The sequence below is a fragment of the Rhipicephalus microplus genome, unplaced genomic scaffold, assembly GCF_043290135.1.
Source record: "Rhipicephalus microplus isolate Deutch F79 unplaced genomic scaffold, USDA_Rmic scaffold_390, whole genome shotgun sequence".
In the NCBI taxonomy this organism is placed as follows: domain Eukaryota; kingdom Metazoa; phylum Arthropoda; class Arachnida; order Ixodida; family Ixodidae; genus Rhipicephalus; species Rhipicephalus microplus.
Window position 1 is genome coordinate 12,501 of NW_027464954.1, and position 12,500 is coordinate 25,000.

The 12,500-nt window shown below is 60.7% G+C and overlaps 2 non-coding genes and 1 pseudogene across 2 annotated transcripts; all 3 read right to left on the reverse strand.

Moving 5' to 3' along the window:
• The window catches only part of LOC142794246 (large subunit ribosomal RNA), a 2,840-nt pseudogene extending 2,769 nt beyond the window's left edge, over positions 1–71 (reverse strand).
• A 1,154-nt stretch (positions 72–1,225) lies between these two features.
• On the reverse strand, positions 1,226–1,378 carry LOC142794239 (5.8S ribosomal RNA). The gene has a single exon (XR_012892184.1). It is a non-coding gene; the product is annotated as a 5.8S ribosomal RNA (ribosomal RNA).
• Positions 1,379–3,097: 1,719 nt separating this feature from the next.
• Positions 3,098–4,912, reverse strand: LOC142794235 (small subunit ribosomal RNA). Its single transcript, XR_012892180.1, has one exon. It is a non-coding gene; the product is annotated as a small subunit ribosomal RNA (ribosomal RNA).
• Between the last annotated feature and the right edge of the window lie 7,588 nt (positions 4,913–12,500).

Below are 12,500 nucleotides of genomic sequence, written 5' to 3' on the forward strand. Positions count from 1 at the left end.
CTGTTGGTTTCTTTTCCTCCGCTTAGTGATATGCTTAAATTCAGCGGGTTGTCTCGCCTGATCTGAGGTCGACAGCGGATACATTCGCTTCCATCAACTTCCTGCACGACCGCGTGCGCTCGCCCTACCAAGTGCGCCCGCAACCCTGTACAGGGCCACTTCTTCACAAGGCTGGCAATCGGCTTCCCCGCTGCACGCGTGCGGCGCACAACCGGTGTGACGTGGAAGTGACGGGACACGTTCGTAAACCCATCGCGAACCGAGTACGACGCCCTACCAAGTGCGCCCGCAACCCTGTACAGGGTCACATCTTCACAAGGCTGGCAAGCGGCATTCCGCTGCGCGCGTGCGTCGTCCGAGCAGTTGCGTGATAAACGACCGTGTCGAAAGCCCAAACACCGCCGAGGCCAGTCGCCGCCGCCGCAAGGGCAGCCACGCAGCCTGGCGAGAGGCATCGTCTCGTGTAGCGTCGCCCCCGCCCCAACTGGAGTGGCCCAGTTTTTTGAACGGGACGGGAACTGCGAAGCACTTAGACCGACGGCGGACTACGACGAGAACGCCTTAAGCTTCGCCAACGTTTCGCCAACTCGTGCGGGAGACTTTTTCCGCTTCGCGGCAAGTCGTCGCGCCGTGCTCTCCGCATCAACCGCGTACGCAGCGAACCGCAAACGTCGGGCGCAGCCTCCTCACCTCCCTGCGCTTTGCGCGCGAACGTTCCCTGTTCGCGCGGCAAAGCCTGGAGGAGGCACGGCCCCGCAGCGTGTTCGAGCGCCCGGTCTACGGGACACCCTGCTTACTTCGAGGGCAACAAGCGCAACGCAAGGCTGCGATCTCGCGCACTTTGCGCACGGCTGGAGAAGCTTTGCTGGCCGGCTTTCGCTCCTCGTGTTTACCGTGCGTTAAAGTTGCGCGTCCGTGGCTCTCGCAGCTCTTGCGCGCCCGGTCGCAGAGAGGAGTACGCAACCTCGACCGCACTTTCCCTGCAGGCTTCCTTCCGACTCGAAGTCCTGCGGCGGTCTCAACGAGGTGCCACATCCTCAATGCAGTCGGTCGCCCCCGTTTCGGTTGGGCTCTGGCACGACGGTCGCCACCGTCTCGCCCTTGAGTGGCCGCTGTTGGCGCTCGCTGTGAGGTGTTCAGCGTGCTGTCCGTGTTGCCGACGCGGTCAAAACGAGTCGACGGCTCACGTTCCCTTGTGCGCCGAAGGCTCTCTTGATATGTGATCCGACCCTCAGACAGACGAAGCCAAGGGAAGACCCAAGGCCGCAATGTGCGTTCAAAGAATCAGTGCTCAGTGTGTCCTGCAATTCACACCAAGTCTCGCAGCTGGCTGCGTTCTTCATCGACCCGAGAACCGAGTGATCCACCGCTTAGAGTCGTGAAAAAGTGTTTGTTCAATTCCGTACAGTCAAAACCAAACGTTTCTGGCACTCGGCCAAACAGTGGCCAAGAAGGGCGCTTTTCAGCGCACGCTTGGACTCCAAAACTCTGCCGCGCCTTTTTCGGCTGCCGCAAATCGAGCAAACGGTGTGTTTCGGACGGCGTTTCGCTTCCGCTACTTGCGAGTGCTTTCGTGGTCCACCCCTCTATAAATACTCGGGAGGCGTCGAAGCCGGTTCTCCAAGCCGGACCCGTAGGTATCGTTGTGTGCTCGCTCTCATTGGCCCGCCTAACCAGAAAATGCCTGCGGTACACCCATTTGGATAAGAGTGCACGCAGATGCGGGCCTCGACGGCTACACATTTCCTCGGGCGGCCGCCTCCCGGCCTCCGTGGAGCGCGGGATGCACGGTCCCATCGACAAGCCTCTCCCGTTTTTACCGTGGCGTCGCGGTTCACCACGGCGGGCGGGTCGGTCTCCTCCGCATAAAAAGGGGGACCCCCGCTTTTTGTTCCACGAAATCGCACAAGCTTTTTTCGCATCCACGGTTTGCCACCGCACACCAAAATGCCGATCCGGCTGCCTACTTTAGCCAACAGGTGGAGCCAGGCGCGCCGTACTTGCGCGGCACTTCCCACGTCCACCGAAGTCGGTGCCAAGGACCACTTTCGGCGCCGGAGCCGCGTACGAGCCTACTCGAGGCGGAAGAACGAAGCCAGCAAGGGCCTGGCCGCAAGTGCGTTCAATTGTCGGGACGTCCAAGTCCCTCGTTCTTCCGTGCTTCCTCTTTCGGCAAGTCGTTGCGGCACCTTCCCAAAGCGCGCAGACCCGCTAATCGCGACGAGCGCGACGTGGCCGTGCCGCCTTTCCCTCGGCAGCAAGCAAAACGCCTGGCAACGTCGACGCTCCCCTAACCGCGATCTCGCACCGTGTTTCGTGTGGCGAATTCAAAAGCCGGCCGGCGCTGCTGCAACCATTACGGTCGGTACGCATACGCCGCGGAGGGCGGGACGGTCATCGGAGCGTGCGGTTCCTCCATCGAGTACTGCGCACCTCGGCCGTCGCATCGCCGTGCCATGACCGGCCGCGCGTCAACGCGAACCGGTGCCAGCGAGATCCCTCGCCTGCAAGAACCGACCGGCAGCCTCCGTCACCCGAGGACGCGGAGGCGCTTGCCGCGGACGGCGGGACGGTATGCACTGGTGCACAGCGGACCCGTCACATCGCCAGTTCCTTGACCGACCGCCGACGCTTGTGCCGTTCCTCTCGTACTTGGCAGTCGCCGCGCGATTGTCGGGTCTCGTTCTTGCACGCTCGAACGGTCGGGAGGGCACTCGGCTGGCGTTTCGGGAACGCGCAGCCTCGCCTTCTACCGACGTAACCACGACTCGCCGTTCGCGCTCCGCCGCTCCTGTTTACAGTACTAGGCGGTCCCGCAGCGGTCGGGTCGCGCATTTCGAGCGCTTCGAGCCACGGTGCAGTGGCGGGTCGAAAGCCGACCTATGAGTGCGTTGCGCCGTTTGTACCCGCGTCCGCCACCTGGCCGACCGTCCAAGGTCGCGGTGTTGGCGTCCGCTGGGCGCAACAATTTGTCACGGGGTGCCGCTCCACATTCAGGCAGCCCCGTGGGGAAAAGCCGACCCCGCGTCCAAACGGGGTCAGCGGCAGAAAGTGTCGGGCGCAGACGCAGCTGAGGCGCTCACCCTTCACAATCCGTTAATGATCCTTCCGCAGGTTCACCTACGGAAACCTTGTTACGACTTTTACTTCCTCTAAATGATCAAGTTTGGTCATCTTTCCAACAGACCGGCGCAACCGAAAGGCCGCGCCGGACATCGGTCCGAAGACCTCACTAAATCATTCAATCGGTAGTAGCGACGGGCGGTGTGTACAAAGGGCAGGGACGTAATCAACGCGAGCTTATGACTCGCGCTTACTGGGAATTCCTCGTTCAAGGGGAACAATTGCAAGCCCCTATCCCAATCACGAAAGAAGTTCCACGGGTTACCCAGTCTTTTCAGACAGGGATAAAGACACGCTGCTTCCTTCAGTGTAGCGCGCGTGCGGCCCCGGACATCTAAGGGCATCACAGACCTGTTATTGCTCTGTTTCGTGCGGCTAGGAGCCGCTTGTCCCTCTAAGAAGGTTGTAAGGTGCTGGGAACCCCGCACCTATTTAATAGGCTAGAGTCTCGTTCGTTATCGGAATTAACCAGACAAATCGCTCCACCAACTAAGAACGGCCATGCACCACCATCCACCGAATCAAGAAAGAGCTCTCAATCTGTCAATCCTCCCAGTGTCCGGGCCGGGTAAGTTTTCCCGTGTTGAGTCAAATTAAGCCGCAGGCTCCACTCCTGGTGGTGCCCTTCCGTCAATTCCTTTAAGTTTCAGCTTTGCAACCATACTTCCCCCGGAACCCAAATACTTTGGTTTCCCGGAAGCTGCCCGCCGAGTCATTTGAGTAACTCAGGCGGATCGCTGGTTGGCATCGTTTATGGTCAGAACTAGGGCGGTATCTGATCGCCTTCGAACCTCTGACTTTCGTTCTTGATCAATGAAAACATTCTTGGCAAATGCTTTCGCAGTAGTTCGTCTTGCGACGGTCCAAGAATTTCACCTCTAGCGCCGCAATACGAATGCCCCCGTCCGTCCCTCTTAATCATTACCTCGTATTCCAAAAACCAACAGAACAGAAACGAGGTCTTGTTCTATTATTCCATGCAAGTTTATTCAGGCGACTCGCCTGCGTTGAGCACTCTAATTTTTTCAAAGTAAAAGCACCGGCCATCTCGAGGCACACAATGAAGTGCACCAAGAAAGAACCGGCATGATGTTCAGTCCGAGCCGTCGCATCGGGTAGATGCACTACTCGTCTGGAACTGAGATCCAACTACGAGCTTTTTAACCGCAGCAGCTTTAGTATACGCTATTGGAGCTGGAATTACCGCGGCTGCTGGCACCAGACTTGCCCTCCAATTGATCCTCGTTAAAGGATTTAGAGTGTACTCATTTCAATTACGGGGCCTCAAAAGAGTCCCGTATTGTTATTTTTCGTCACTACCTCCCCGTGCCGGGAGTGGGTAATTTGCGCGCCTGCTGCCTTCCTTGGATGTGGTAGCCGTTTCTCAGGCTCCCTCTCCGGAATCGAACCCTGATTCTCCGTTACCCGTAACAACCATGGTAAGCAAGTAACCTACCATCGAAAGTTGATAAGGCAGACACTTGAAAGAAACGTCGCCGGCTCGTGACCATGCGATCAGCACAAAGTTATCCAGAGTCACCACACAATACGGGCCGAAACCCGATCGATCTTGGTCTAATAAAAGCACCCGTTACCCAAAGGGCTCCAGGCTCACTGCATGTATTAGCTCTAGAATTGCCACAGTTATCCAAGTAGGAAGAAACGATCTAAGGAACCATAACTGATTTAATGAGCCATTCGCGGTTTCGCCTTATTTCGGCATGTACTTAGACATGCATGGCTTAATCTTTGAGACAAGCATATGATTACTGGCAGGATCAACCAGGTAATCGTTCGACTGCGCGTCCGTCCTCGCCCTCGGCGGGCCGGACGCAGTCTGTGTGCGGCGGAGGCCACCTTCAGGCGCCCCAACACGCTTATTTTGCACTCCGAGATGACGGCGTTCGAGCTCGCTACGGCACAACCTTCCCGAAAGACGAGTGGGAGCCGTGCGGCAAGAAGCACGTTCATGCTCGCTCTTTTTCGTTGCATCGACTCGGTCGCGCCGTGCGGGTTGCCCAAGCCCGCTGCACTGTCGGTGGACCGGCCGGAACTAGCAACGGAGCCGAGACTGCAAAGCCGCCAGACGACGGGTCACGCCCGCGTCTTCGGCGCTTTCGCATCTGAATCGCCCGAGGACGACACGGAACACACCTCGATATCGTGGTAAAACGGCACCGTCCGACAACCAGCCCCTAACGCATCAAGCGGATGAGGCTGCAGACGACTGCCGTGGATTCCCCTGGAGCAGACCCGAGGACACGCTTGACGAGGCCGAAGCCCGCCGCATATCAGACACCCGGTCGCTTTCGCGTACGCCGCTCACGAGAACCCCCACATAATAGCAGCGATAAGTACCCAGACCTCCTTGGGCCCTAATACGAGCGTACTCGAGAAAATTTCACCGCGGGTGTGCCCCGAAACGTGTGGCATGTTGAGCGTGCCACAAGTCTACGTCGCTCTCAAACCCGCCGAGGTCGTAGAATTTGCGACCCTACTCACGAAATTCCCACCGAGGATACGGCCGCAAACGTACCGCACCTTGGGTAGGCCACGAGTTTGTGCAACACTACGCTGACGGCACAGCACCGAGGTCGTGCGCGCACGCACGGGAAAATTCCGCCGCGGTTTCTGCCGAAAACGTGAGGCACCACGACTCTCCGCAAGTTCGCGTCGACTGCGAAAGACCGAAGTCGTGAACGACGTGTCCGCTACTCGCCGCCGACACGCTGGACACCAAACGTACAACGACTCGACGGCGTCGTAGAGGCCCACGACGCGGTTTTCCTTAACGACGTCTCGGCGTGGCACCGACAGGTTAGAACGGCCGACCAACGTTCCCTGTCCGCCGTTCGGCTCAGTCGAAGGGCTCGGCGACTTCGGCAACGCTGCGAAGCCGCACGGTGACGCACGCCATGTCCCCATTTTTTTTTTTCTTTCTGCGTCTGCCGGGGTGCCCCTATAATAGCAGCGATAAGCACCCAGACCGCCGTGGGTCGCTCGCCCCGGCTGACGTGGTTTTTCGTACTCCTGCGGCGGTCGCCGTCAAGCACGTCCAAATACGCTACTTTCGTGGGCGCATTCACGCTCTTTCGCTTCGCCGGAGTGCCAGCACTCACTCTGCCAAAAACGGCGAACATCCGAGCGGCGGTTCCCACTTTTGCGTCGGCGTCGCAAACCCCGCCCCGGCAGACGAGGTTTGCCGTACTCGTGCGACGGTGGCCGGCGGGCACGTCGAAAGACGCCGATATCGTGCGCGAATTGGCGCACCTTGGCTTCACCGGAGTGCCGCCACTGACTCCTCCAAAAACGGCGAAGATCCGAGCGGCGCTTCCCACTTTCGCATCGGCGTCCCGAACTCCGCCCCGGCTGACGCGGTTTACCGTACTCGTGCGACGGTCGCCGGCGAGCACGTGGAAAGACGCCGATATCGTGCCCGAATCGGCTCCGTTCGGCTTCGCCGGAGTGCCAGCACTGGCTCGGCGAAAGACGACGAACATCCGAGCGACGGTTCTCACTATTGCGTACGCGTCGCAAACCCCGCCCCGGCAGACGCACTTTGCCGTACTCGTGCGACGGTCGCCGGCGAGCACGTAGAAAGACGCCGATATCGTGCCGGAATCGGCCCCGTTTGGCTTCGCCGGAGTGCCAGCACTCACTCGGCCACAAACGGCGAACATCCGAGCGGCGGTTCCCACTTAGCCGTCGGCGTCCCGAACTCCGCCCCGGCAGACGCGGTTGCCGAGCTCGTGCGACTAGCGACCGCGAAGCCGTCTCGCGACGCCGCTTTCGTGCGCGGCTCCCACTGCGACCTGGGTCACCCGAGGTCGACGAGCAAAAAAGAATGTCGAAAAAAATTTTTTTTTTTTTTGCGTCTGCCGGGGTGCCCCTATAATAGCAGCGATAAGCACCCAGACCGCCATGGGTCGCTCGCCCCGGCTGACGTGGTTTTTCGTTTTCCTGCGGTGGTCGTCGTCAAGCACGTCCAAACACGCCACTTTCGTGGGCGCATTCGCGCTCTTTCGCTTCGCCGGAGTGCCAGCACTCACTCTGCCAAAAACGGCGAACATCCGAGCGGCGGTTCCCACTTTTGCGTCGGCGTCGCAAACCCCGCCCCGGCAGACGAGGTTTGCCGTACTCGTGCGACGGTGGCCGGCGGGCACGTCGAAAGACGCCGATATCGTGCGCGAATTGGCGCACCTTGGCTTCACCGGAGTGCCGCCACTGACTCCTCCAAAAACGGCGAAGATCCGAGCGGCGCTTCCCACTTTCGCATCGGCGTCCCGAACTCCGCCCCGGCTGACGCGGTTTACCGTACTCGTGCGACGGTCGCCGGCGAGCACGTGGAAAGACGCCGATATCGTGCCCGAATCGGCTCCGTTCGGCTTCGCCGGATTGCCAGCACTGGCTCGGCGAAAGACGACGAACATCCGAGCGACGGTTCTCACTATTGCGTACGCGTCGCAAACCCCGCCCCGGCAGACGCACTTTGCCGTACTCGTGCGACGGTCGCCGGCGAGCACGTAGAAAGACGCCGATATCGTGCCGGAATCGGCCCCGTTTGGCTTCGCCGGAGTGCCAGCACTCACTCGGCCACAAACGGCGAACATCCGAGCGGCGGTTCCCACTTAGCCGTCGGCGTCCCGAACTCCGCCCCGGCAGACGCGGTTGCCGAGCTCGTGCGACTAGCGACCGCGAAGCCGTCTCGCGACGCCGCTTTCGTGCGCGGCTCCCACTGCGACCTGGGTCACCCGAGGTCGACGAGCAAAAAAGAATGTCGAAAAAAATTTTTTTTTTTTTTTTTGCGTCTGCCGGGGTGCCCCTATAATAGCAGCGATAAGCACCCAGACCGCCATGGGTCGCTCGCCCCGGCTGACGTGGTTTTTCGTTTTCCTGCGGTGGTCGTCGTCAAGCACGTCCAAACACGCCACTTTCGTGGGCGCATTCGCGCTCTTTCGCTTCGCCGGAGTGCCAGCACTCACTCTGCCAAAAACGGCGAACATCCTAGTGGCGGTTCCCACTTTTGCGTCGGCGTCGCCAACCCCGCCCCGGCATACGCGGTTTGCCGTACTCGTGCGGCGGTGGCCGGCGGGCACGTCGAAAGACACCGATATCGTGCGCGAGTCGATGCTTCTTGGTCTCGCAGGAGGGCCGCCACTCACTCCTGCAAAAACGGCGAAGATCCGAGCGGCGCTTCCCACTTTTTCGTCGGCGTCGCAAACCTCGCCCCGGCAGACGCGCTTTGCCGTACTCGTGCGACGGTCGCCGGCGAGCACGTCGAAATACGCCGATATCGTGCCCGAATCGGCCCCGTTTCGCTTCGCCGGAGTGCCAGCACTCGCTCGGCCAAAGACGACGAACATCCGAGCGACGGTTCCCACTATTGCGTACGCGTCGCGAACCCCGCCCCGGCAGACGCGGTTTGCCGTACTCGTGCGGCGGTGGCCGGCGGGCACGTCGAAAGACGCCGATATCGTGCACGAATTGGCGCTCCTTGGCTTCACCGGAGTGCCAGCACTCACTCGGCCAAAAACGGCGAACATCCGAGCAGCGGTACCCACTTAGCCGTCGGCATCCCGAACTCCGCGCCGGCTGACGCGGTTGCCGAGCTCGTGCGACTAGCGACCGCGAACGCGTCTCGCGACGCCGCTTTCGTGCGCGGCTCCCATTGCGACCTGGGTTACCCGAGCTCGACCAGCAAAAAAGAAGGTCGAAAATTTTTTTTTTTTTTCTGCGTCTGCCGGGGTGCCCCTATAATAGCAGCGATAAGCACCCAGACCGCCGTGTGTCGCTCGCCCCGGCTGACGTGGTTTTTCGTACTCCTGCAGCGGTCGCCGTCACGCACGTCCAAATACGCCACTTTCGTGGGCGCATTCGCGCTCTTTCGCGTCGCCGGAGTGCCAGCACTCACTCTGCCAAAAACGGCCAACATCCGAGCGGCGGTTCCCACTTTTGCGTCGGCGTCGTAAACCCCGCCCCGGCAGACGCGGTTTGCCCTACTCGTGCGACGGTCGCCGGCGAGCGCGTCGAAAGACGCCGATATCGTGCGCTAATTGGCGCTCCTTGGCTTCTCCGGAGTGCCGCCACTCACTCCTCCAAAAACGGCGAAGATCCGAGCGGCGTTCTCCACTTTCGCATCGGCGTCCCGAACTCCGCCCGGGCTGACGCGGTTTACCGTACTCGTGCGACGGTCGCCGGCGGGCACGTCGAAAGACGCCGATATCGTGCCGTAATCGGCCCCGTTTGGCTTCGCCCGTGTGCCAGCACTCACTCGGCCAAAAACGGCGAACATCCGAGCAGCGTTTCCCACTTTCGCATCGGCGTCCCGAAGCCCGCCCCGGCAGACGCGGTTTGCCCTACTCGAGCGACGGTCGCCGGCGATCACGTCGAAAGGCGCCGAATTCGTGCACGAATCGATGCTTCTTGGTCTCGCAGGAGGGCCGCCACTCACTCCTGCAAAAACGGCGAAGATCCGAGTTGCGCTTCCCACTTTTTCGTCGGCGTCCCGAACTACGCCCCGGCTGACGCGGTTTACCGTACTCGTGCGACGGTCGCCGGCGGGCACTTCAAAATACGCCGATTTCGTGGGCGCATTCACGCTGTTTCGCTTCCCCGGAGTGCCAACACTCACTCTGCCGAAAGCGGCGATCATCCGAGCGGCGGTTCCCACTTTTGCGTCGGCTTCGCAAACGGCGCCCCGGCAGACGCGCTCGTGCGACGTACTCGTGCGACGGTCGCCGGCGAGCACGTCGAAAGACGCCGATATCGTGCTCGAATCGACCCCGTTTCGCTTCGCCGGAGTGCTGCCAGTCACGGCGCAGAAAACGGCGAACAAGTGTTTTTTTTTTTTTTTTCCTAGAATTTGTGTTATAGAAGGCACATTTGATATCGGACGATAATTTTCAACTTTATCACGCGCACCGATTTTCGTGTAGAGGTTTGCAAGTTTATGGGAATTTCTCCACTTGGAATAATGCGATTTAGTAGTACTACGAGAACTTCATGGATGTACTCAAGGGTACGGGGCAAGTCAGTTACGTCAACACCTGCAGATTTTTTACACTTCAAACTGAAAATTGTTGGTTGTGAGTCCTCGTGTGATATTAAAGGCCGATTCGCTAACACATAGAACAAAGAAAGAAAGGAAGAAAAAACGCCCGCGCTCGCTCAAGAAACCTGGGTTCGCAACAAGTGGCAACAACAAGCAACCGAGCGAGTGCGCCAAAACCCGTGGCGGCCGAACAAACGCGAAGTCCCAACCGCGTCAGCCGGGGCGGCACGGGACAGGAAAAATCACTTCAGCCGGGGCGGCGGGGCACCGAATAAACCTCGTCACCTCGTCGCAGGATAAAAGAGGAAACAAAAAGTCTAAACAGCGTCTGCTGGAGCGAATGCGTAATAAAACAACAACAACAACAAAAAAAAAAAACACCCGCGCTCAAGAAGTCTGCAATCACCACAAAAGGCGACTGTGACCGAGCAGCGTCAGCCGGGGCCGTGCGGAAACGGAAAAACCGCGACTACCGGGGCGTCGAGGCACCGAAAAATCCACTTCAGCCGCGGCGAAAAAAAAAAAACAAAAAGAAAGACGGAGGGGGGGGGGGGGGAACCACGTCTGCCGGGGCGAAGGAAAAAAAAAAACGCGTCTGCCGGGGCGAGCCCGGGTGCGGCACCACCGGGAAAACTGTGGCAAACAGACATGGCGATCGAGTGAGTGGGCCGCCAGCCAGGCTCAGCCAAAAAGTGCAAAGTCCGAACTGCGTCAGCCGGGGCGGCAAAAACCACGTCAGCCGGGGCGGCGCAAAAAACCGCGTCTGCCGGGGCGGCACGAAACCGCGTCAGCCGGGGCGGCGCGAAAACTGCGTCAGCCGGGGCGAAAGAAAAAAAAAAAAAACGCGTCTGCCGGGGCGAGCCCGGGTGCGGCACCACCGGGAAAACTGTGGCAAACAGACATGGCGATCGAGTGAGTGGGCCGCCAGCCAGGCACAGCCGAAAAGTGCAAAGTCCGAACCGTGTCAGCCGGGGCGGCAAAAAACCGCGTCAGCCGGGGCGGCGCAAAAAACCGCGTCTGCCGGGGCGGCACGAAACCGCGTCAGCCGGGGCGGCGCGAAAACTGCGTCAGCCGGGGCGAGCCCGGGTGCGGCACCACCGGGAAAACTGTGGCAAACAGACATGGCGATCGAGTGAGTGGGCCGCCAGCCAGGCTCAGCCAAAAAGTGCCAAGTCCGAACTGCGTCAGCCGGGGCGGCAAAAAACCGCGTCAGCCGGGGCGGCGCAAAAAACCGCGTCTGCCGGGGCGGCGCGAAAACCGCGTCTGCCGGGGCGGCGCGAAAACTGCGTCAGCCGGGGCGAAAGAAAAAAAAAACGCGTCTGCCGGGGCGAGCCCGGGTGCGGCACCACCGGGAAAACTGTGGCAAACAGACATGGCGATCGAGTGAGTGGGCCGCCAGCAAGGCTCAGCCAAAAAGTGCTAAGTCCGAACTGCGTCAGCTGGGGCGGCAAAAAACCGCGTCTGCCGGGGCGGCACGAAACCGCGTCAGCCGGGGCGGCGCGAAAACCGCGTCTGCCGGGGCGGCACGAAACCGCGTCAGCCGGGGCGGCGCGAAAACTGCGTCAGCCGGGGCGAGCCCGGGTGCGGCACCACCGGGAAAACTGTGGCAAACAGACATGGCGATCGAGTGAGTGGGCCGCCAGCCAGGCACAGCCGAAAAGTGCTAAGTCCGAACTGCGTCAGCCGGGGCGGCAAAAACCGCGTCAGCCGGGGCGGCGCGAAAACCGCGTCTGCCGGGGCGGCACGAAACCGCGTCAGCCGGGGCGGCGCGAAAACTGCGTCAGCCGGGGCGAGCCCGGGTGCGGCACCACCGGGAAAACTGTGGCTAACAGACATGGCGATCGAGTGAGTGGGCCACCAGCCAGGCTCAGCCAAAAAGTGCTAAGTCCGAACTGCGTCAGCCGGGGCGGCAAAAACCGCGTCAGCCGGGGCGGCGCAAAAAACCGCGTCTGCCGGGGCGGCACGAAACCGCGTCAGCCGGGGCGGCGCGAAAACTGCGTCAGCCGGGGCGAAAGAAAAAAAAAAAACGCGTCTGCCGGGGCGAGCCCGGGTGCGGCACCACCGGGAAAACTGTGGCAAACAGACATGGCGATCGAGTGAGTGGGCCGCCAGCCAGGCACAGCCGAAAAGTGCCAAGTCCGAACTGCGTCAGCCGGGGCGGCAAAAAACCGCGTCAGCCGGGGCGGCGCAAAAAACCGCGTCTGCCGGGGCGGCACGAAACCGCGTCAGCCGGGGCGGCGCGAAAACTGCGTCAGCCGGGGCGAGCCCGGGTGCGGCACCACCGGGAAAACTGTGGCAAACAGACATGGCGATCGAGTGAGTGGGC